Genomic DNA, 24,053 nt, shown 5'->3' with positions numbered 1-24,053 from the left:
AGCTTGAAATACGCAAGGAATTCTAAGCTCGAAATATGTGGACCTGATTTGCTTAGCACATTGTGTTAAAAAAAAAGACTTCAGCTAATGATTAAAACAGGAATTTTTCCCACAAGTGGACACCCAGAATTGTGACCAAGTAACATCACCCGCTCCTCAGTTAAGCTTCAAACCCGATATTCAGTCTATTTCCACCTTAATATTGCCTGCCTTCAGTCTCCAGTGGTGCTGAAACCCTCAGACACTTTCATCACTTCCAGTCTCAACTTCTCCAATGTTCTCCTCACTGACATCCCCACCTCTGCTCTATAAGACTCCAGCTGATCGAGTACGCTACTCCCTGCATCTTATCATGCACTAGATCTGGCTCACTAATCACCTCTGTCCTCACCAATCTCCATTGGCTCCCTGGCCCCAGAAGATTGATTTAAAAATCCTCACATTTATAAATCCCTGTGGCCTGGCTTCACCTTCCTTCCACTACTTCATCCAGCCCCATATCCCAGCTCACACCGTCTGTTCTATCATGCACCCCCACTTTCCCTACGCTCCAAAACACCTTCACCTTGCTTTATCTCTCTCCATTTTCCAAAGCATCCCAATACCTAGCTTTTCCTAATCCTTCAGTGACGTGCTCCCAACTTCTGCTCAGGGTCCTGATCCTCTCCTCCCCCATCCCCATGAAGCACCTTGGAATCAATCATATTCTAAATGCTGTACAAATGCAAGCTGTTTTTATTAGATGTTGTCGACAGTGCTATCAAGCGGCACTTACTCACCAATAACCTGCTCACCGATGCTCAGTTTGGGTTCCGCCAGGACCACTCTGCTCCAAACCTCATTACAGCCTTGGTCCAAACATGGACAAAAGAGCTGAATTCCAAAGGTAAAGTGAGAGTGACTGCCCTTGACATCAAGGCAGCATTTGACCGTGTGGCACCAAGGAGCCCTAGTAAAATTGAAGTCAATGGGAATCGGGGTAAAATCTCCAGTGGCTGGAGTCATACCTAACACAAGGAAGATGGTAGTGGTTGTTGGAGGCCAATCATCTCAGCCGCAGGACATTGCTACAGGAGTTCCTCAGGGCAGTGTCCTAGGCCCAACCATCTTCAGCTGCTTCATCAATGACCTTCCCTCCATCATAAGGTCAGAAATGGGGATGTTCGCTGATGATTGCAGTGTTCAGTTCCATTTGCAACCCCTCAGATAATGAAGCAGTCTGTGCCCGCATACAGCAAGACCTGGACAACATCCAGGCTTGGGCTGATATGTGGCAAGTAACATTTGCGCCAGACAAGTGCCAGGCAATGACCATCTCCAACAAGAGAGTCTAGCCACCTCCTCTTGATATTCAATGGCATTACCATCAACATCCTGGGGTTCACCACTGACCAGAAACTTAACTGGACCAGCCATATAAATACTGTGGCTACGAGAGCAGGTCAGAGGCTGGGTATTCTGCGGCAAGTGACTCACCTCCTGACTCCCCAAAGCCTTTCCACCATCTACAAGGCACAAGTCAGGAATGTGATGGAATACTCTCCACTTGCCTGGATGAGTGCAGCTCCAACAACACAAGAAGCTCAACTCCATCCACTACAAAGCAGCCAGCTTGATTCGCACCCCATCCACCACCCTAAACATTCACTCCCTTCACCACCGACACACCGTGGCTTCAGTCTGTGCCATCCACAAGATGCACTGCAGCAACTCGACAAGGCTTCTTCGACTGCACCTCCCAAACCCATGACCTCTACCACCTAGAAGGACAACGGCAGCAGGCACACGAGGGCAACACCACCTGCATGTTCCCCTCCAAGTCACACAATCCTGACTTGGAAATATATCGCCGTTCCTTCATCGTCGCTGGGTCAAAATCCTGGAACTCCGTTCCTAACAGCACTGTGGGAGAACCTTCACCACACGGACTGCAGCGGTTCAAGAAGGTGGCTCACCACCACCTTCTCAAGGGTAATTAGGGATGGGCAATAAATACTGGCCTCGCCAGCAACGCCCACATCCCATGAATGAATTTTAAAAATGATGCGTTGAGGAGTTAGGTGCAATTAATGAACAAATCACTCCAACGTGCTGAGAACATCATTTGGTCCAGGTCAGAACAACAATAAATTAATTTATTGCAACAATGGAAGCTTTTTTTATTCATCCATAAAGCGATCTTCTGGTTAGATTTAATCTGTCACAGAAAACAACTTGACATTAATCAGGTTTTGATCTTCATGGTATCCTGGTGCAGCTTCCTCCAGCAAAAACATATTACTACTTCATTCAGTTACTACTATAAACACATGATTTACACAGGTCCCTTTACAAATAGGCAAGTAAAGCTCAGAGGTGCTTTAACATTACTCCAGTTCTTTCAGTTTCCGACACATAGCAAATGCAAACGTTTTGGCCTCCACGTGAGTGACAGCAGTCTGTCCATCCTCAAACGACACCTCCCTGTGTGATGCACTGAGCTAGTTGAGCATACTTGCAACAGGATGTAAAAATTGCACGATTGCACAATGTACATTAGCACAGTGTCTCTCCCAAACCTGCCACTGCACAATGTACTGCATTAGCATAGTGTTTGTTCCCAAACCTGCCACTGTTTTTAAAAAACAAGATGTGGAGATGCCGGTGATGGACTGGGGTGGACAAATGTAAGGAATCTTACAACACCAGGTTATAGTCCAACAGTTTTATTTGAAAATCTCAAGCTTTCGGAGGCTTTCTCCTTCGTCAGGTGAGTGACACTCACCTGACGAAGGAGAAAGCCTCCGAAAGCTTGTGATTTTCAAATAAAACTGTTGGACTATAACCTGGTGTTGTAAGATTCCTTACATTAAAAAAACAAAGCAGAGATCACCTTCTTAAACGGGAGAATAGTCAATGCTATCCTTTCCTTCCCTCCCTCTGCACGTACAGAAGATCAGTCACCTTTTCCCAAATCAGTCAACAATAAGAATATAGAAGAGCAAAGCATAAAAAGGCAACACATGGAGGCTGGTTTGATGTCATTCTCCAGGAAAACAGAATTTAAGCTGCTTTTATATTGCTATCAGTGGGGTGTTTCTGCTGCTGGTCATTAAAGCACAGGTCTTACGTAGCTGACAGGAACTCCGGGATAAAGTTGCTGGATTCGCTGAATCTGCCGACTGGGAAGACCCTTCTGTTTTTAAACCATGTCTTCCTGGCAGCCGGATTTATTGATTCTGGCAACTTTACATCAGGTTTGCCACTTGCTGCGCAAATAGCTATGCTTTGGGAACTGATACCAAAACAAGGGCAGCCAAAAGTGCCTAATGCGTTATCTTCCCCTTTCTTGTCTTGCATTAAGAACAAAACTCTTTCCCAACCCAGGGCTTATAAGCATCTGTTAATGTAAACACTCAAGTGGTTGGAAATCAGGATTGCCACCCTAGCAGCCTTGTGACCAATATGAGAGAGGCTGTCTCTAACAAAAGCTTCTTTCTGGAGCGTCACTCATGCAAAACCAACAAACTCGGAGGCAAATGCTGACCTTGCCAAACCAGCTTCTCTCAACAGAAGGCACACAGTCACAAGTGGATGCCCAGTGGTGCTGCTCACAGGGAGGCAACACTGGGAGTCAGAATTGGGCCAGGTTCAGAAGAAGCTGGAAAGCCGAGCCATTCACACGCAAAGCAATAATGAGGCGCAGTAATGGCTCATACGTGTGCAAAATATCAAGGACAAAGATGGAGGCAAAGACCTCTAGTTCCGGGAACAGAACAAGATTCAAGCTCGTCAGAGACGGCAGGTCACAGGAGTTATACCTGGCACAAAGGAAGATGGCTGTGGTTGCTGGAGGGCAATCACCCAAGCCCCTCAACTTCAGGTCTTTCACCTCAATGGGCCTTGATTGGAGTGGCGGTAGGAACCAAGTTAAATGGCAGAGAGGAGTTTAGAGGTTACGTCTCCATTGAAATGCCCTTCTCTCAGGACCCCTGCTTAAATGTAAAAAGTATCTGACAATAAGTGGAGTATCTGATAATGCTGGCCAGCATGTTAATCTTGCTCATCATTTTGGAGATGCCACAATCATTTTGGAAAGGCTGATATTTATAAAAATCAAAAAGAAACACTCAACATCAAGAAGTTATTTTGTCAATAAACAGCATGGGAAACCCTGTACTGGTGAGCATGAGTTAGAAGAGGTCTACTACTCAATATTATGCTAAAATCTATCACACAGAAAGATTACTGAATGCTAACTTCTAATTTTCACTCAATAAATGCAAAGAAGAGTTCTCCAGCAGCTAAATGTGCAGCTAGAGCAGAATTGTGCCATGGTTATATCACATCCCAACACGCAACACTCCAATGACTGGAGCAACCTCCAATTCATTTGTCCAATTCCCAGGAGCCGGAATGACCTATGCATGAAGTCAAACAAGTTGTTAAGATAGTCATTAGAGGCAATGGAAACTTTTCACTGAAATAAACGACCGCAAAGAAGAAACCCTTAAGTATGCACACCACAACTGCAATTGTTGAAGGACTGAAGTCCCACAGACAACATACGAATGTTTGAACATAGACAAGGGTTCTCTCCAGCTTATAATTAAACATTGGTAGTTATGAGCAGTGGCTGAAATTGGCAACTGTTCAAAAATCAAGTCACTGCAAAAGTTTACCCAAGCAATTGCCATGAGTTCTACATTCCTAATGATAAAGGATTAAAAGCATTACAGATTTCATCAGCAACCAGAGTGTTCACAGGGTTACTATAGTCTGAGAGACTGATTTCATATTGCTATAACATACTTTTAACATAATCTGGTTAGCTAAATCTCATCCTCCACCCCCCACCACCACCATTGTAAATTCTTAATAGATGCAGAGTGAGTTTAAAAAAACAGAAGTAACTGTCATTTGGTACCAATTGGCCCAATTCAAACGACACGGGCTAAATTACACTAAAAGGGAATGTTATTGTAGTTGCAATCCAGACTATATTCTTGTAAAAGGCAACTTTAATTTGCACAACTTAAAAAAAAAAATAAGCAGGATTTGTCCCCGACACATGCACTGACTATTGACAGGAACACATAAGACCAGAAAAATATAGCTTCCCATCATTTTCATTGGGAGATTACAACCTCAAGCCACCTCAACTAAATCCCAAAACAAATTAAACGCAAACCACAAATAAAAAACAGATGCATTGCAAAAACTGTAAATGTCACTGACTTATTGCATGGTTATTGTTCTCCCTTAGTGTATCATGGTCAGTGACATGATCTGAACTATGATCTGTGGTGTCTGGAAATTGTTTGAGATAGAAGAGTTTGGATTATAAACAGACTATGATCACCTTGAAGCTGACATTAACACGAGTCGGCAGAACACTGAAGGTTATATCATCACAATTGGAATGAAGATAAACACTCCTTGATTCAATTATTAAAACAACTAGTCATCAACTCCAAGGGTTTAAGGTCAATTGACTGGGGTGAAGATTATGATGTTGAATTATGTGCCAGGTACAAAAGCTGCTTTTATGTTGGATTTAGTGGGGTTCTAGAGCTGCTGGCTCCTGAAAAAGTGGTTCCAGCACAGCTGGTGAAAACCACTAAAATAAACTTGCCAGATAAAAATTTGCGGGGCTATGGGGAAAGGGCAGAGGAATGGGATTAATTGAATAGCTCTTTCAAAGAGCCGGCACAGTCACAATGGGCTGAATAGCCTCCTCCTGTGCTGCATCGTTCTATGATTCTACTGGCTAACGCTAGTGGCTGCAAACATGGGTCTGTTGAATCCAGTTTATTTCCTGGCTATGATAGCAGTGAGCACTGTGTGTTTATTTGAAGGCAGTCACAGGTCCCAGACCTGTATTACTGACTCTTTATTAAACATCTATGGGACCTTGCTGTGCCTAAATTGGCTGCTGCGTTTCCCTACACTTCAAAAGTACTCAATTGGCTGTAAAGCACTTTGGGACGTTCGGAGGTTGTGAAAGGCTCCATGTAAATTTAAGTTCTTTCTACCTGGAGAACTAGATCGCTGGCAATGTCCCAAAGACTTTCTCCAGACTGAAGCAATAGGAATGTCTTGCCATATGACGTTGAAGGGTGTGGTAGTACCATTCCTTCTAATGGTCTCAATTAACATTCAACAAATTGGCACGCAACAATCAGTCCCTGGGTGATTCTAAGATACAAGTTAGGCTGGGCGGGATGATTGATTTTTCCAGTAAACGGCAGTGAAAACACCCACATGTCGTGTGAAGTATTAAACCCCTGAACTAAAGTCAAAAGGCAGGTCAATGTTTGAGATAGACACTCTTGTCAGTATGTAATGTTGTCTGGGCTTTTATAAGAACATAACAAATAGGAGCAGGAGTAGACCATACTGCCCCTTGAGCCTGCCCCGCCATTCAATAAGATCATGGCTGATCTACCTCAACTCCACTTTCCCGTCCTATCCCTTGATGTGCAAATATCCATCGATCTCAGTCTTGAATATACTCAACGACTCAGCATCCACAGCCCTCTGGAGTAGAGAACTCCAAAGATTCACAACCCTCAGTGAAGAAATTTTTCCTCAATTTGGTCCTAAATAGCCAACCTCTTGAGACTTTGACCTCTAGCTCTAGACTATTCAGCCAGGGGAAACAGCCTCGCAGCATCTACCCTGTCGAGCCCTCTAAGAATTTTATATGTTTCAATGAGATCACCTCTCATTCTTCTAAACTCTAGAGAATATAGGCCCAATATACCCAATCTCTCCTTATATGACAACCCTCTCATCCCAGGAATCAATCTAGTGAACCTTCGTTGCACCGCTTCTAAGGCAAGTATACCCTTCCTTAGATAAGATCAAAACTGTACACAGTACTCCAGGTGTGGTCTCACCAGAGCCCTATATAATTGCAGCAAGACCTCCTTACTCATACTCCAACCCCCTTGCAATAAAAGCTAACGTACCATTTGCCTTTCTAATTGATTGTTGTACCTGCATGTTAACTTTCTGTGATTCATGTACAAGGACACCCAAATCCCTAACAACATTTCTTAGTCTTTCATCTTTTGAAAAATATTCTACTTTTCTATTCTTCCTACCAAAGTGGATAATTTCACATTTCCCCACATTATATTCCATCTGCCACCTTCTCGCCCACTCACTTAACCGATCTATATCCCTCTGCAGCCTCTTTGCATCCTCCTCACAGCTTCCCATGTAGCTTTGTATCGTTAGCAAACTTGGATACATCATCTAAGTTATTGTTATATATTGTAAGCAGCTGAGGCCCAAGCACTAATCCTAGCAGCACCCCACTAGTTACAACCTGCCAACCCAAAAATGACCCGTTTATTCCTACTCTGTTTTCTGTCCGTTAACCAATCCATGCTAATATATTACCCCCAATCCCACGAGCTGTAATTTTGTGTCACAACCTCTTGTGCGGCACATTACTGAACGCCTTTTGAAAATCCAAATGTACTACATCCACTGGTTTCCCCTTATCTACCCCGTTAGTTACACCCTCAAAATTTTCAATTTGTTTACAAAGTTGTGTTCAATTGTTCTAAGAAAAGTTCATTAACAAGAGCCTTGCATTTTGGTGCAAAAGAAAAGCTGATCTGGGAAATGAATGTAGTCAAGGAAGTGGAATTATCTGGTACTTTTGCTTTTATATTGGGTTTAGTGGGATGCTATACTCACTGCATCATATTCACACACTAGAAATAAACTTGATGTGGAGATGCCGGTGATGGACTGGGGTGGACAAATGTAAGGAATCTTACAACACCAGGTTATAGTCCAACAGTTTTATTTGAAAATCACAAGCTTTCGGAGCTTACCTCCGAAGCTCCGAAAGCTTGTGATTTTCAAATAAAACTGTTGGACTATAACCTGGTGTTGTAAGATTCCTTACATTAGAAATAAACTGACCTCAATGGACCTGCTTTTGCCAGGGAATCAATCCATGCTGTGATCCTGTGATGAGCAGCTCGGGGTTTGGAACAGGCTGCTGGCTCATGCGCTGGACACTGATTCGCCGGGTTCCTTCAAGCGAGAGCTGGACCTGGACCTGGACCTGTTTCGGCTGGGTCGGAGGTCACCTTGTAATCAGGGCCAGCGTGAGCTCCTGCACCAGTTTTGTTTGCCGAAGTGGGTCTGGGGGGGGAATGTCCCAAATTTTTTCCCCTAATTGGCCTGGGGTGTTCGCCTCTCCCGGGAGATTACGTGGGTGGGTGATGGGGAGTGTCTGTCTGTATTGTGGTGCACAAGGCATCACAACCGTGTGGGACAGGGTGGGGGGGTCTTTTCCAGTCTTGTCATTGTTCGTATGTTTCCAAGAGGGGCAAAAAAAAAATTGCATATTACCTATAGAATTTACAGCACAGAAACAGGCCATTCGGCCCAACTGGTCTATGCCAGTAATTATCCTCCACATGAACCTCCTTCCTCCCTCCCTCCTTCATCTCACCCCATCAACATATCCTTCTAGGCCTTCCTCCCTCATCTCGCCCTTAAATCCATCGATGCTATTCCCCTCAACCACTCCTTGTGGTAGCAGGTTCCACAATTCTCACCACTCTCCGGGGAAAGAAGCTGCTCCAGAATTCCCCATTCGATTTATTGGTGACCGGCTTATCTTTTATGACCTTTAGTTTTGGATTTGTGAACCCGGGGACAAAACCACAAATACAGGAGCTGAGAGAACCGAGCTTCCCCAGCCAGGGGCCGGGGCTCAGGGGGCATTGCACCCAACGCAGCACCGGGGCTCGAACCAAACCGGAGGCCCGAATCAGACGCGACGCCCACCTAACCGACCAGCCCCCCCCCCACGCCGCCGTCTCTCACCCGCCGGTGCCCGAGGCCGAATCCCGCCGTCCGCCGCTTCACCTCCAGCCGCGCGCCCGCACCAAGTCCCGCGAGAGCAGGCCCGACATCCGGGGCCCGGACCCGCCCACTCCCGCCGGGAGCCGGGGGGGGAGGGAGTGGCCACGTCAGTTGAGGTGGTGGATTCCACATCGGAAAAGGAAACAAAAAAAAAATCCGCATTCTTCTCTGACTCATTTATCTCACAATCACATCACTCTTATGTTTTTATTATAATAAATGGTTATAATAATTTTCTTACTGTTAATTGATCTGAGCATCCCCCTCCCCCTCTACCATTGCCGGATGGTGTGGTCCTCCTGACTCCCTCAGTGAGGTTCCCCCCGGGGTAAAGGGGGGACATTACCCGGGATAAAGGGGGGACATTACCCGGGGTGAAGGGGGGACATTACCCGGGGTGAAGGGGGGACATTACCCGGGGTGAAGGGGGGACATTACCCGGGGTGAAGGGGGGACATTACCCGGGGTGAAGGGGGGACATTACCCGGGGTGAAGGGGGGACATTACCCGGGGTAAAGGGGGGACATTACCCGGGGTGAAGGGGGGACATTACCCGGGGTGAAGGGGGACATTACCCGGGGTGAAGGGGGACATTACCCGGGGTAAAGGGGGGACATTACCCGGGGTAAAGGGGGGACATTACCCGGGGTAAAGGGGGACATTACCCGGGGTGAAGGGGGACATTACCCGGGGTGAAGGGGGGACATTACCCGGGGTAAAGGGGGGACATTACCCGGGGTGAAGGGGGACATTACCCGGGGTGAAGGGGGACATTACCCGGGGTGAAGGGGGACATTACCCGGGGTGAAGGGGGACATTACCCGGGGTGAAGGGGGGACATTACCCGGGGTGAAGGGGGACATTACCCGGGGTGAAGGGGGGACATTACCCGGGGTGAAGGGGGACATTACCCGGGGTGAAGGGGGGACATTACCCGGGGTGAAGGGGGACATTACCCGGGGTAAAGGGGGGACATTACCCGGGGTGAAGGGGGACATTACCCGGGGTGAAGGGGGACATTACCCGGGGTGAAGGGGGGACATTACCCGGGGTGAAGGGGGACATTACCCGGGGTGAAGGGGGGACATTACCCGGGGTGAAGGGGGGACATTACCCGGGGTGAAGGGGGACATTACCCGGGGTAAAGGGGGATATTACCCGGGGTGAAGGGGAGACATTACCCGGGGTGAAGGGGGGACATTACCCGGGGTGAAGGGGGGACATTACCCGGGGTGAAGGGGGGACATTACCCGGGGTGAAGGGGGGACATTACCCGGGGTGAAGGGGGGACATTACCCGGGGTGAAGGGGGACATTACCCGGGGTGAAGGGGGGACATTACCCGGGGTGAAGGGGGACATTACCCGGGGTGAAGGGGGACATTACCCGGGGTAAAGGGGGGATATTACCCGGGGTAAAGGGGGACATTACCCGGGGTGAAGGGGGATATTACCCGGGGTGAAGGGGGACATTACCCGGGGTAAAGGGGGGATATTACCCGGGGTAAAGGGGGACATTACCCGGGGTGAAGGGGGACATTACCCGGGGTGAAGGGGGATATAACCCGGGGTGAAGGGGGACATTACCCGGGGTAAAGGGGGGATATTACCCGGGGTAAAGGGGGACATTACCCGGGGTGAAGGGGGACATTACCCGGGGTGAAGGGGGATATTACCCGGGGTGAAGGGGGACATTACCCGGGGTAAAGGGGGGATATTACCCGGGGTAAAGGGGGACATTACCCGGGGTGAAGGGGGACATTACCCGGGGTGAAGGGGGACATTACCCGGGGTAAAGGGGGACATTACCCGGGGTAAAGGGGGATATTACCCGGGGTAAAGGGGGACATTACCCGGGGTGAAGGGGGGACATTACCCGGGGTAAAGGGGGATATTACCCGGGGTAAAGGGGGATATTACCCGGGGTAAAGGGGGATATTACCCAGGGTAAAGGGGGGATATTACCCGGGGTGAAGGGATATTACCCAGGGTGAAGGGGGACATTACCCGCGGTAAAGGGGGATATTACCCGGGGTGAAGGGGGACATTACCCGGGGTAAAGGGGGACATTACCCGGGGTGAAGGGGGACATTACCCGGGGTAAAGGGGGATATTACCCGGGGTAAAGGGGGACATTACCCGGGGTAAAGGGGGGATATTACCCGGGGTAAAGGGGGGATATTACCCGGGGTAAAGGGGGGATATTACCCGGGGTAAAGGGGGGATATTACCCGGGGTAAAGGGGGACATTACCCGGGGTAAAGGGGGGATATTACCCGGGGTGAAGGGGGAACATTACCCGGGGTGAAGGGGGGATATTACCCGGGGTAAAGGGGGGATATTACCTGGGATGGAGGGGGGACATTACCCGGGGTGAAGGGGGATATTACCCGGGGTGAAGGGGGGATATTACCCGGGGTGAAGGGGGATATTACCCGGGGTAAAGGGGGGACATTACCCGGGGTGAAGGGGGGACATTACCCGGGGTGAAGGGGGGACATTACCCGGGGTAAAGGGGGGATATTACCCGGGGTAAAGGGGGGACATTACCCGGGGTGAAGGGGGGACATTACCCGGGGTGAAGGGGGGACATTACCCGGGGTAAAGGGGGGACATTACCCGGGGTAAAGGGGGGACATTACCCGGGGTGAAGGGGGGACATTACCCAGGGTAAAGGGGGGATATTACCGGGGGTAAAGGGGGATATTACCTGGGGTGAAGGGGGATATTACCCGGGATGGAGGGGGGATATTACCCGGGATGGAGGGGGGACATTACCCGGGGTAAAGGGGGGATATTACCCGGGGTGAGGGGGGACATTACCCGGGGTAAAGGGGGATATTACCCGGGGTGAAGGGGAGACATTACCCGGGGTGAAGGGGGGACATTACCCGGGGTGAAGGGGGGACATTACCCGGGGTGAAGGGGGGACATTACCCGGGGTGAAGGGGGGACATTACCCGGGGTGAAGGGGGGACATTACCCGGGGTGAAGGGGGGACATTACCCGGGGTGAAGGGGGGACATTACCCGGGGTGAAGGGGGACATTACCCGGGGTGAAGGGGGACATTACCCGGGGTAAAGGGGGGATATTACCCGGGGTAAAGGGGGACATTACCCGGGGTGAAGGGGGATATTACCCGGGGTGAAGGGGGACATTACCCGGGGTAAAGGGGGGATATTACCCGGGGTAAAGGGGGACATTACCCGGGGTGAAGGGGGACATTACCCGGGGTGAAGGGGGATATTACCCGGGGTGAAGGGGGACATTACCCGGGGTAAAGGGGGATATTACCCGGGGTAAAGGGGGACATTACCCGGGGTAAAGGGGGATATTACCCGGGGTGAAGGGGAGACATTACCCGGGGTGAAGGGGGGACATTACCCGGGGTGAAGGGGGGACATTACCCGGGGTAAAGGGGGGACATTACCCGGGGTGAAGGGGAGACATTACCCGGGGTGAAGGGGGGACATTACCCGGGGTGAAGGGGGGACATTACCCGGGGTAAAGGGGGGACATTACCCGGGGTGAAGGGGGGACATTACCCGGGGTGAAGGGGGGACATTACCCGGGGTGAAGGGGGGACATTACCCGGGGTGAAGGGGGAACATTACCCGGGGTGAAGGGGGACATTACCCGGGGTGAAGGGGGGACATTACCCGGGGTGAAGGGGGACATTACCCGGGGTGAAGGGGGACATTACCCGGGGTAAAGGGGGGATATTACCCGGGGTAAAGGGGGACATTACCCGGGGTGAAGGGGGATATTACCCGGGGTGAAGGGGGACATTACCCGGGGTAAAGGGGGGATATTACCCGGGGTAAAGGGGGACATTACCCGGGGTGAAGGGGGACATTACCCGGGGTGAAGGGGGATATTACCCGGGGTGAAGGGGGACATTACCCGGGGTAAAGGGGGGATATTACCCGGGGTAAAGGGGGACATTACCAGGGGTGAAGGGGGACATTACCCGGGGTGAAGGGGGACATTACCCGGGGTAAAGGGGGACATTACCCGGGGTAAAGGGGGATATTACCCGGGGTAAAGGGGGACATTACCCGGGGTGAAGGGGGGACATTACCCGGGGTAAAGGGGGATATTACCCGGGGTAAAGGGGGATATTACCCGGGGTAAAGGGGGATATTACCCAGGGTAAAGGGGGGATATTACCCGGGGTGAAGGGATATTACCCAGGGTGAAGGGGGACATTACCCGCGGTAAAGGGGGATATTACCCGGGGTAAAGGGGGACATTACCCGGGGTGAAGGGGGACATTACCCGGGGTAAAGGGGGACATTACCCGGGGTAAAGGGGGGATATTACCCGGGGTAAAGGGGGGATATTACCCGGGGTAAAGGGGGACATTACCCGGGGTAAAGGGGGACATTACCCGGGGTAAAGGGGGACATTACCCGGGGTAAAGGGGGGATATTACCCGGGGTAAAGGGGGGATATTACCCGGGGTAAAGGGGGGATATTACCCGGGGTAAAGGGGGACATTACCCGGGGTAAAGGGGGGATATTACCCGGGGTGAAGGGGGAACATTACCCGGGGTGAAGGGGGGATATTACCCGGGGTAAAGGGGGGATATTACCTGGGATGGAGGGGGGACATTACCCGGGGTGAAGGGGGATATTACCCGGGGTGAAGGGGGGATATTACCCGGGGTGAAGGGGGATATTACCCGGGGTAAAGGGGGGACATTACCCGGGGTGAAGGGGGGACATTACCCGGGGTGAAGGGGGGACATTACCCGGGGTAAAGGGGGGATATTACCCGGGGTAAAGGGGGGACATTACCCGGGGTGAAGGGGGGACATTACCCGGGGTGAAGGGGGGACATTACCCAGGGTAAAGGGGGGACATTACCCGGGGTAAAGGGGGGACATTACCCGGGGTGAAGGGGGGACATTACCCAGGGTAAAGGGGGGATATTACCGGGGGTAAAGGGGGATATTACCTGGGGTGAAGGGGGATATTACCCGGGATGGAGGGGGGATATTACCCGGGATGGAGGGGGGACATTACCCGGGGTAAAGGGGGGATATTACCCGGGGTGAGGGGGGACATTACCCGGGGTAAAGGGGGGATATTACCCGGGGTGAGGGGGGATATTACCCAGGATGGAGGGGGGATATTACCTGGGGAAGGGAATATCACCCGGGGGAGGGCGGTATTTTGAGGCTCGTGACCCCCTGATTCCTGCCCTAAGAGGTCCCCATCCTGGTGTCTGGAAACTTCCCCTGTGGAAGGCATCACAGCCAGGTCTGGCTGACTCATTATTATTGATGACCTTTGACACACTTCCAGGCAGGCTGACATTGCCCCCCCTCCCCAGACTGTGTTGGGGTCTCAGTGATATTGCCCCCCCCCACCGCCAGAGCTACTCCACCATCTATAAGGAACAAGTCAGGAGTGTGATGGAATACTCTCCACTTGCCTGGATCATTGCAGCTCCAACGACACTAATGAAGCTGGATACTCTCGAGGATAAAGCGGCCTGCTTGATTGGTAGCCCATCCACCACCTTAAACATTCAGCCCCTCCACCACCGGCACACTATGGCTGCAGTGTGTATCACTTACAGGATGCAGTGCAGCAACTTGCCAAGGCTTCTTCAGCAGCACCTCCCAAACCCGCGACCTCCACCACCTAGAAGGACAAGGGCAGCAGGTGCACGAGAACACCATCACCTCCAAGTCACACACCATCCCGGCTTGGGCATATATGGGCCGTTCCTTCATCGTCGTTGGTTCAAAATCTTGGGACTCCCTTCCTAACAGCACAGTGGGAGCACCTTCACCACATGAACTGCAACAGTTCAAGAAAGCGGCTCACCACCACCTTCTCAAGGGCCACTAGGAATGAGCAATAAACACTGGCCTTGCCAGCGACGCCCACTTCCTGAGTATATATAGAAAAATGTAAAATGGGTGTCCACACCTGCTAAGGAAGCGGATTTAAGGAGCTCTACAGTAAGATTTGTAGTAATATTCTGAGGAGATTTCTGAACCTTTTTCCCTTTTTGTGTGTCTTTATTTAGCTGGTCAGGAGGCTTTGGGAGAAGGGGCTCTTCTGGACTGAAGGATCACTGGGCGTTCTGCAAGGATTGAAGATTATATTGTAAATTACAACAGTCGGCCACCAGAGAGCAGGGCAGACCAGACTCAGTACAACACACTATATTTAAACGGGGAGGGTCCCTCAATGTAATGATTTTTTACATAGAATTCACAGCACAGGAACAGGCCATTTAGACCAACTGGTCTATGCCGGTGTTTATGCTCCACACGAGCCTCCTCCCATCCTATTTCATCTAACCCTATCAGCATTTCCTTCTATTCCTTTCTCCCTCATGTGCTTATCTAGCCTCCCCTTAAAGCAGCTATGCTATTTGCCTCAACTACCCCTTGTGATAGCAAGTTCCATATTGTAGCCACTCTCTGGGCAAAGAAGTTTCTCCTGAATTCCTTACTGGATTTATTAGTGACGATCTTATATTTATGATCCCTAGTTTTGGATTCCCTCACAACTGGAAACATTTTCTCTACGTCCACCCTATCAAACCCTTTCATAATTTTAAAGCCCTCTATTAGGTCACCCCTCAGCCTTCTCTCTTCTAGAGAAAAGAGCTCCAGCCTGTAGAGCCTTTCCTGATAAGTATATCCTCTCAGTTCTGGTATCATCCTTGTAAATCTTTTTTGCACCGTATCTAGTGCCTCTATATCCTCTTTGTAATATGGAGACCACAGAACTGTGCACAGTACTCTTAGTGTCGTCTCACCAATGTTCTATACAAGTTTAATATAACTTCTCTGCTTTTCAATTGTATTCCTCTAGAAAGGCACGCCAGTGCTTTGTTTGCAATTTTTATGGCCTTGTTAACCTGTGTTGCTACTTTTAATGGTTTGTGAATCTGTACCCCTAGATCCATTTGCGCCTCTACCACATTTTAGCCAGAATATCCCAAATTTTAAGTCTTGCTGTGGTCCTGAAGATAATGGAGACATGTATTGTCAACCAGTTCCTGATATTTTTTTCCATTTAGGATTGGAGACATTGGGTTCATTTGAAAAAAATACTGAAAGGACAAAACAGCAATTGCTAACATTTTCAGACACAAGTTCTGAACTCATTAATTCTTGCATGCAGTAATGTTTCCTGCAAATTCCTGTAAATATGAGAGGAATCCATAGAATTTTACAGCACAGAAGGAGGCCATTCAGCCCATTGTGCCTGTGCCAGCTCTCTGAAAGGTGCTATCCACTTGGTCCCATTGTCCTGCCCTTTCGGCATACTCTTTTCATTTTTTCTTTTTCAAATATTTATCCCCTTCCCTTTTAAAAGTTTTTATGGATTCTGCTTCCATCACTTTCTGGTAAGGCATTCCATGTTCTAACAGCCTTTTTCTAACCTCTCCCTACGCTGTGAATTCAAATATCACCATGGTAGGCTGTGACGTTGAAATGAATAAATCTGGTAATTTATGGGCTGTTCTCAGAAAAATGACCGCGAAAGCTGTCAGATTCTTGTAAAACCCATCTGGTTCACTAATGTCCCTCAGGGAGGGGAACCTGACACCCCGACCTGGTTTGACCTAAACGTGACTCAATGGGCTGAAATTGGTCTTGGACGGTGGTGTAAAATGAGTGATAGTGAATCGACAGCCCGTTTTACACCTGCCCCAATTCTCTTTTCTATTGAAGTCGATGGAAAAGGAATTCGGACTGAGTGTAAAATGAGCTGCCGCATCGCTATCGCCCATTTTACATTACTGTAGTGTTCTAGGCCCAACCATCTTCAGCTGCTTCATCAATGACCTTCCCTCCATCATAAGGTCAGAAATGGGGATGTTCGCTGATGATTGCACAGTGTTCAGTTCCATTCGCAACCCCTCAGATAATGAAACAGTCCGAGCCCGCATGCAGCAAGACCTGGACAACATCCAGGCTTGGGCTGATAAGTGGCAAGTAACATACGTGCCAGACAAGTGCCAGGCAATGACCATCTCCAACGAGAGAGAGTCTAACCACCTCCCTTTGACATTCGACGACATTACCATCGCCGAATCCCCCACAATCAACATCCTGGGGGTCACCATTGACCAGAAACTTAACTGGACCAGACACATAATACTGTGGCTACAAGAGCAGGTCAGAAGCTGGGTATTCTGCGGCGAGTGACTCACCTCCTGACTCCCCAAAGCCTTTCCACCATCTACAAGGCACAAGTCAGGAGTGTGATGGAATACTCTCCACTTGCCTGGATGAGTGCAGCTCCAACAACACTCAAGAAGTTCGACACCATCCAGGACAAAGCAGCCCGCTTGATTGGCACCCCATCCACCACCCTAAACATTCACTCCCTTCACCACCGGCGCACCGTGGCTGCAGTGTGTACAATCCACAGGATGCACTGCAGCAACTCGCCAAGGCTTCTTCTCAGCATGTCCCAAACCCACGACCTCTACCACCTAGAAGGACAAGGGCAGTAGGCACATGGGAACAACACCACCTGCATGTTCCCCTCCAAGTCACACACCATCTCGACTTGGAAATATATCGCTGTTCCTTCATCGTCGCTGGGTCAAAATCCTGGAACTCCCTTCCTAACAGCACTGTGGGAGAACCGTCACCACACGGACTGCAGCGGTTCAAGAAGGCGGCTCACCACCACCTTCTCAAGGGCAATTAGGGATGGGCAATAAATGCTGGCCAGCGACACCCACATCCCATGAACGAATAAAAAAAAATGTCCAAGATGAATTTCACCCTAAATGCCCTCTCTTGCTACTGCAGCTAGGGACGGGCAAACGTAGCCTTGCCAGCATCACCCATATCTCGAGAACAAATTAAAAAGAAAACAATGATTTCTTCCTTCTGCTGTTTGAATGGAAGGTAATAATCTCCCTCTTATCTGGTGGAGGGACGTACCCTGTTACCACTGATCTCCCCCTTAGAAACTTGTCATTCTAGACGTGGAAATACTTTGCAGCTGTTCCCTATCTCTTACATTGGAATGTGATGAATTTGGCAAGGATGAGGCAACAGCTGGTTCCCGTGAAGTGCTGGGATCTGCACGCATAGTTTTATTTTCGATGTTGTGTCAGATTCCTTCTTATCCCGACCGCGTGAGCTAATTTGAAAGTAATATTTGAATCTCATTCCCTCACCCCTTTTCTTAACGTAGCAACTGGCGTTATATTTTTAAAATTTTTCAAAGTTTTGTGCTGTGAGTTTAACTGCAAAAGGAATTAGGCCCAGACTTTTCATGCCTGTATCATTTAAGACGCTTACAGCCAGCAGACAAAGGAGACTTTCATCTCACCAGGCTGGGCTGCATCCAAAGCCAGATCCCTTAAGCCGTCTTTATACTGGAGCTATTTAGGTTGGATTCTGGGAGACAGGCCTCCATTTGCTGGATCTCTATGTTTACACAACTAAATCCAGCTCCCTTAGTCTGGTGGAAGGATCGTAGACAAAAATAACTGGGTCTAGGATTCAACTTCTGGGACAGGGGAGCTGGATTTACTAAAGAAAATAATTTGCATTTCACCACCTCGGAGCCAATGAAGTACTTTTGAAGTGAAGTCACTGTTGTAATGTGGGAAATATGGCAGCCAATTTGCACACAGCAAGATCCCATAAACAGCAATGAGATAATGACCAGATAATCTGTTTTAATTATGTTGGTTGAAGGATAAATATTGGCCAGGACACCAGGAAGAACTCTCCTGCTACTTCTTTGCATAATCCTGTGGGATCTTTCACATCCCCCTGAGAGAGCAGACAGGGCCTCAGTTTAGCATCTCACCTGAATGTGCTGCACTCCCTCAGTACCGCACCCCTCCTTAAAACCTACCTCTCCCCTCCTTAAAACCTACCTCTGATCAAGCTTTTGGTCACCTGTCCTAAATATCTCCATTTTCTGCCTCAGTGTCAATTTTTGTTTGATTACAATCCTGTGAAGTGGCTTGGGTCGTTTTACTATGTTAAAGGCACTAGATAAATGCAAGTTTTGTTGTTGAAGTGTCAGCTTAGATTAAATACTCAAGTCCCTAGAGTGGGTCTTTGAACCTGCAACCTTCTGACTCAGAAGGTGGGTGTGCTACTGCTGAGCCATGGCTAACACCTGTACTATGAATACTGGGAGCAAGCTTACAGTCTTCCAGAATCCAACCTGAACATGCTCCAGTATAAAAGAGGTGAGAAGACAGTGTGAAACACACCATGCCTCTTGAATCTCCCCTCCAGTTAACTTGTGATAGAGAACTCCCCTAATTACACGGGAAGGGCACTCGTTGACGTGATACAGTCCATGCGGTAACGGCACTCCAATTGACGTCAGTGTCGTTGCTGGACGTCGCATGTGGACAGGACGTATTTGACTATGATGCCATCCACAGTTGAATAGCCACCACAATTCAGTGTCTGGGCTCAGATATGAAGAATGGGTATTTGGGTGAGGTGAAGGGTTGCTGATGCATGAGGAGCTGTTCCCCAGCACGAGCCAGTGCCTTCAGGAGAGGAAGGGGGAGGAGAAGTGGGGTGAATTATTTAGGGCCTGACTCCAGGGTTAGGGGGCAGGGAGCAGCGGTTGGGAAATTGTGGGGCCACAGACCCTGATACTTAAATTAATGGAACATCTGGCGCAGTGAAGGTGCGATCTCCCGTCCAGCGACCCTTTGCGATACTGTCCCGCGCCCAATGCGGCCGGCGATGGAATAGCCCTCACGGTAAGCCGCTCCCGCAAGTGCTTTTGGTTACTTCCACCTTCCGACACCACAAAAGAGGCTGGTAATTCAGCAGTTTTTTTTTTATTAATCAGCAAATTGGAAGAAACATGCAGTACTAAACGCGATCAAAATGTGAAGAAGCAGACTAGAGTTATACTCACAATTTAAACATCTGTAGGAATCTTGGCACCAATAAAATGGTTATTTTTCCAGCCCACATCCCACCAGGCCTTTATCAGACATGCCGGACACCCAGTGGAGTTTTTAGTTCCCCCTGTACTAGTTCCGAAACGTTCTCCTGTTTTTTCTCTTTACAAATGCACTGCCTGAAAGGGCGGTGGAAGCAGATTCAATAGTAACTTTCAAAAGGGAATTGGATAAATACTTGAAAAGAAAAAAATTGCAGGGCTACGGGGAAAGAGCAAGGGGGGGGGGGGGGTGGTGGGACTAATTGGCTAGCTCTTTCAAAGAGCCAGCACTGGCATAATGGGCCGAATGGCCTCCTTCTACGCTGTATGATTCAATGAAATGCTGACGTTCCTTGCTGTACTTTCTGGTTATTTCCTATTTGCATCTTCTTTTCATTTTATCAATGCAGTGAGGTTGAGTCTCAGCCTGTGATTGGTGTACACGTTCAGGTGATACGTAAGTGTACAGGCGGATATGGGGGCTTCATAGAAATTCTTCCAAAACCTTTTGATTCACTAGGGTAGAAATCACTGTTGGTGATATTAGGGACCGGACGCTCACTGTATCTGTACGACATTCAGTGACGAGTTAAAGCCTCCCTTAAAATGACGGACCGACAAAACTCGTACGAATGTGTGAAGGAGCTGCCATTGCAAGCACTAATTTGTAGCCTACTTTCTTCGCATTCCAACTCTTCGAGCCACTTTGCACAACGAAGCCTCTGGATAAAGGTGACTCATTGTGTGAAGCACTTTGAGACATTGCTGAGCTGCAGAGAAGAAAATAGCAAATCAAGGACTGATGCTGAGATTTTCTTCAAAGGGGAATCGATTCACGGAACGGACTCCAGGATCGGGGCAGGATCGAAAACCCTGCAATCATTTTTTAAAAACAAATTGGATTCTGCAATGGGAGAGACTTTGGGTTTATCGGGGTGGATGAAGTAAGATGGGCAGAATGGCCTCCCTCGTCCCTAATTATCTGCGGGCCAGGCCAAGGTTGGGTAATTCAGCAGAGACTGAGAGTCGAGCCTGGCCCCTTCTGGTCTGTATCGTTTAATGCAACTTGTTCTACTGCTTTCGTGGTCATTGGGGGAATTACATTCATACATAGTTTAATAGCTCCCTTAACCCTAAGCTCAGGAATTCCCTCTCCAAAGCTCTCTGCTTCTCCTCCTCTCTCTCCTTTAAGACGCACCTTAAAACCTGTCTCTTTGACTAAGCTTTTGGTTACCTGTTCTAATATCTCCTTCTGTGGCTCTGTCTGATTACACTCCTGTGAAGCACCTTGGGACGTTTCAATATGTCAAAGGTGCTATATAAATGCAAGTTGTTGTTGTAATGCAGCGGAATAATTTTGAAAGACTCCCTTAAGATCCCTAAATGTTTTCTGAGTCAACTGGCAGTCAAGTGTAACAAAAAAACATACTCAAGTTATCTTGGCAAAAATATTTCGATGCTGATTAATCAGGTTTGTTAGGCCTGGGCATTTATATATTTTTTCAATTCCACGGGCTTGTTGAGTGTTCTACTTAAGTTCCCAGAGTTTTCAGTATCCTGGGTCTCATGGCAAAGGACTTCAGAGATTGAAATTGGCCATTTTAACTTCCTGTGCACTACTTTGTGAAGCAAGGCAAGTTTTTTTTTATTCGTTCACGGGATGTGGGCGTCGCTGGCAAGGCCGGCATTTATTGCCCATCCCTAATTGCCCTTGAGAAGGTGGTGGTGAGCCGCCTTCTTGAACCGCTGCAGTCCGTGTGGTGACGGTTCTCCCACAGTGCTGTTAGGAAGGGAGTTCCAGGATTTTGATCCAGCGACAATGAAGGAACGGCGATATATTTCCAAGTCGGGATGGTGTGTGACTTGGAGGGGAACGTGCAGGTGGTGTTGTTCCCATGCGCCTGCTGCCCTTGTCCTTCTAGGTGGTAGAGGTCGCGGGTTTGGGAGGTGCTGTCGAAGAAGCCTTGGCGAGTTGCTGCAGTGCATCCTGTGGATGGTGCACACTGCAGCCACAGTGCGCCGGTGGTGAAGGGAGTGAATGTTTAGGGTGGTGGATGGGGTGCCAATCAAGCGGGCTGCTTTATCTTGGATGGTGTCGAGCTTCTTGAGTGTTGTTGGAGCTGCACTCATCCAGGCAAGTGGAGAGTATTCCATCACACTCCTGACTTGTGCCTTGTAGATGGTGGAAAGGCTTTGGGGAGTCAGGAGGTGAGTCACTCGCCGCAGAATACCCAGCCTCTGACCTGCTCTCGTAGCCACAGTATTTATATGGCTGGTCCAGTTAAGTTTCTGGTCAATGGTGACCCCCAGGATGTTGATGGTGGGGGATTCGGCGATGGTAATGCCGTTGAATGTCAAGGGGAGGTGGTTAGACTCTCTCTTGTTGGAGATGGTCATTGCCTGGCACTTATCTGGCGCGAATGTTACTTGCCACTTATCAGCCCAAGCCTGGATGTTGTCCAGGTCTTGCTGCATGCGGGCACGGACTGCTTCATTATCTGAGGGGTTGCGAATGGAACTGAACACTGTGCAGTCATCAGCGAACATCCCCATTTCTGACCTTATGATGGAGGGAAGGTCATTGATGAAGCAGCTGAAGATGGTTGGGCCTAGGACACTGCCCTGAGGAACTCCTGCAGCAATGCCCTGGGGCTGAGATGCTTGGCCTCCAACAACCACTACCATCTTCCTTTGTGCTAGGTATGACTCCAGCCACTGGAGAGTTTTCCCCCTGATTCCCATTGACTTCAATTTTACTAGGGCTCCTTGGTGCCACACTCGGTCAAATGCTGCCTTGATGTCAAGGGCAGTCACTCTCACCTCACCTCTGGAATTCAGCTCTTTTGTCCATGTTTGGACCAAGGCTGTAATGAGGTCTGGAGCAGAGTGGTCCTGGCGGAACCCAAACTGAGCATCGGTGAGCAGGTTATTGGTGAGTAAATGCCGCTTGATAGCACTGTCGACGACACCTTCCATCACTTTGCTGATGATTGAGAGTAGACTGATGGGGCGGTAATTGGCCGGATTGGATTTGTCCTGCTTTTTGTGGACAGGACATACCTGGGCAATTTTCCACATTGTCGGGTGGATGCCAGTGTTGTAGCTGTACTGGAACAGCTTGGCTAGAGGCGCAGCTAGTTCTGGAGCACAAGTCTTCAGCACTACAGCTGGGATGTTGTCGGGGCCCATAGCCTTTGCTGTATCCAGTGCACTCAGCCGTTTCTTGATATCACGTGGAGTGAATCGAATTGGCCGAAGACTGGCTTCCGTGATGGTGGGGATATCGGGAGGAGGCTGAGATGGATTATCCACTCGGCACTTCTGGCTGAAGATGGTTGCAAACGCTTCAGCCTTGTCTTTTGCACTCACGTGCTGGACTCCGCCATCATTGAGAATGGGGATGTTTGCAGAGCCTCCTCCTCCCGTTAGTTGTTTAATTGTCCACCACCCTTCACGACTGGATGTGGCAGGACTGCAGAGCTTTGATCTGATCCGTTGGTTGTGGAATCGCTTAGCTCTGTCTATAGCATGTTGCTTCCGCTGTTTAGCATGCATGTAGTCCTGAGTTGTAGCTTCACCAGGTTGGCACCTCATTTTTAGGTACGCCTGGTGCTGCTCCTGGCATGCTCTTCTACACTCCTCATTGAACCAGGGTTGATCCCCTGGCTTGTTGGTAATGGTAGAGTGAGGAATATGCCGGGCCATGAGGTTACAGATTGTGCTGGAATACAATTCTGCTGCTGCTGATGGCCCACAGCGCCTCATGGATGCCCAGTTTTGAGCTGCTAGATCTGTTCTGAATCTATCCCATTTAGCACGGTGGTAGTGCCACACAACACGTTGGATGGTGTCCTCAGTGCGAAGACGGGATTTCATCTCCACGAGGACTGTGCGGTGGTCACTCCTACCAATACTGTCATGGACAGATGCATTTGCGACAGGTAGATTGGTGAGGACGAGGTTAAGTAAGTTTTTCCCTCGTGTTGGTTCGCTCACCACCTGCCGCAGGCCCAGTCTAGCAGCTATGTCCTTCAGGACTCGGCCAGCTCGGTCAGTAGTGGTGCTACCGAGCCACTCTTGGTGATGGACATTGAAGTCCCCCACCCAGAGTACATTCTGTGCCCTTGCTACCCTCAGTGCTTCCTCCAAGTGGTGTTCAACATGGAGGAGGACTGATTCATCACTGAGGGAGGACAGTAGGTGGTAATCAGCAGGAGGTTTCCTTGCCCATGTTTGACCTGATGCCATGAGATT

At 49.2% G+C, this 24,053-nt stretch overlaps 1 protein-coding gene across 2 annotated transcripts in view; it reads right to left on the bottom strand.

Moving 5' to 3' along the window:
- ncoa4 (nuclear receptor coactivator 4) overlaps positions 1–8,946 on the bottom strand; it is a 37,981-nt gene extending 29,035 nt beyond the window's left edge. For both annotated transcript variants that reach the window (XM_067972677.1, XM_067972679.1), the window contains exon 1: positions 8,839–8,946. The gene's annotated coding sequence lies outside the window, so the exon portion shown is untranslated. The remainder of the gene's footprint in view (positions 1–8,838) is intronic.
- Positions 8,947–24,053: the final 15,107 nt, after the last annotated feature.

This window comes from Heptranchias perlo, chromosome 36 (genome assembly GCF_035084215.1).
Source record: "Heptranchias perlo isolate sHepPer1 chromosome 36, sHepPer1.hap1, whole genome shotgun sequence".
In the NCBI taxonomy this organism is placed as follows: Eukaryota; Metazoa; Chordata; class Chondrichthyes; order Hexanchiformes; family Hexanchidae; genus Heptranchias; species Heptranchias perlo.
Note: the sequence above shows the minus strand (reverse complement) of the source record. Positions and strands in the feature narration are given on the sequence as shown.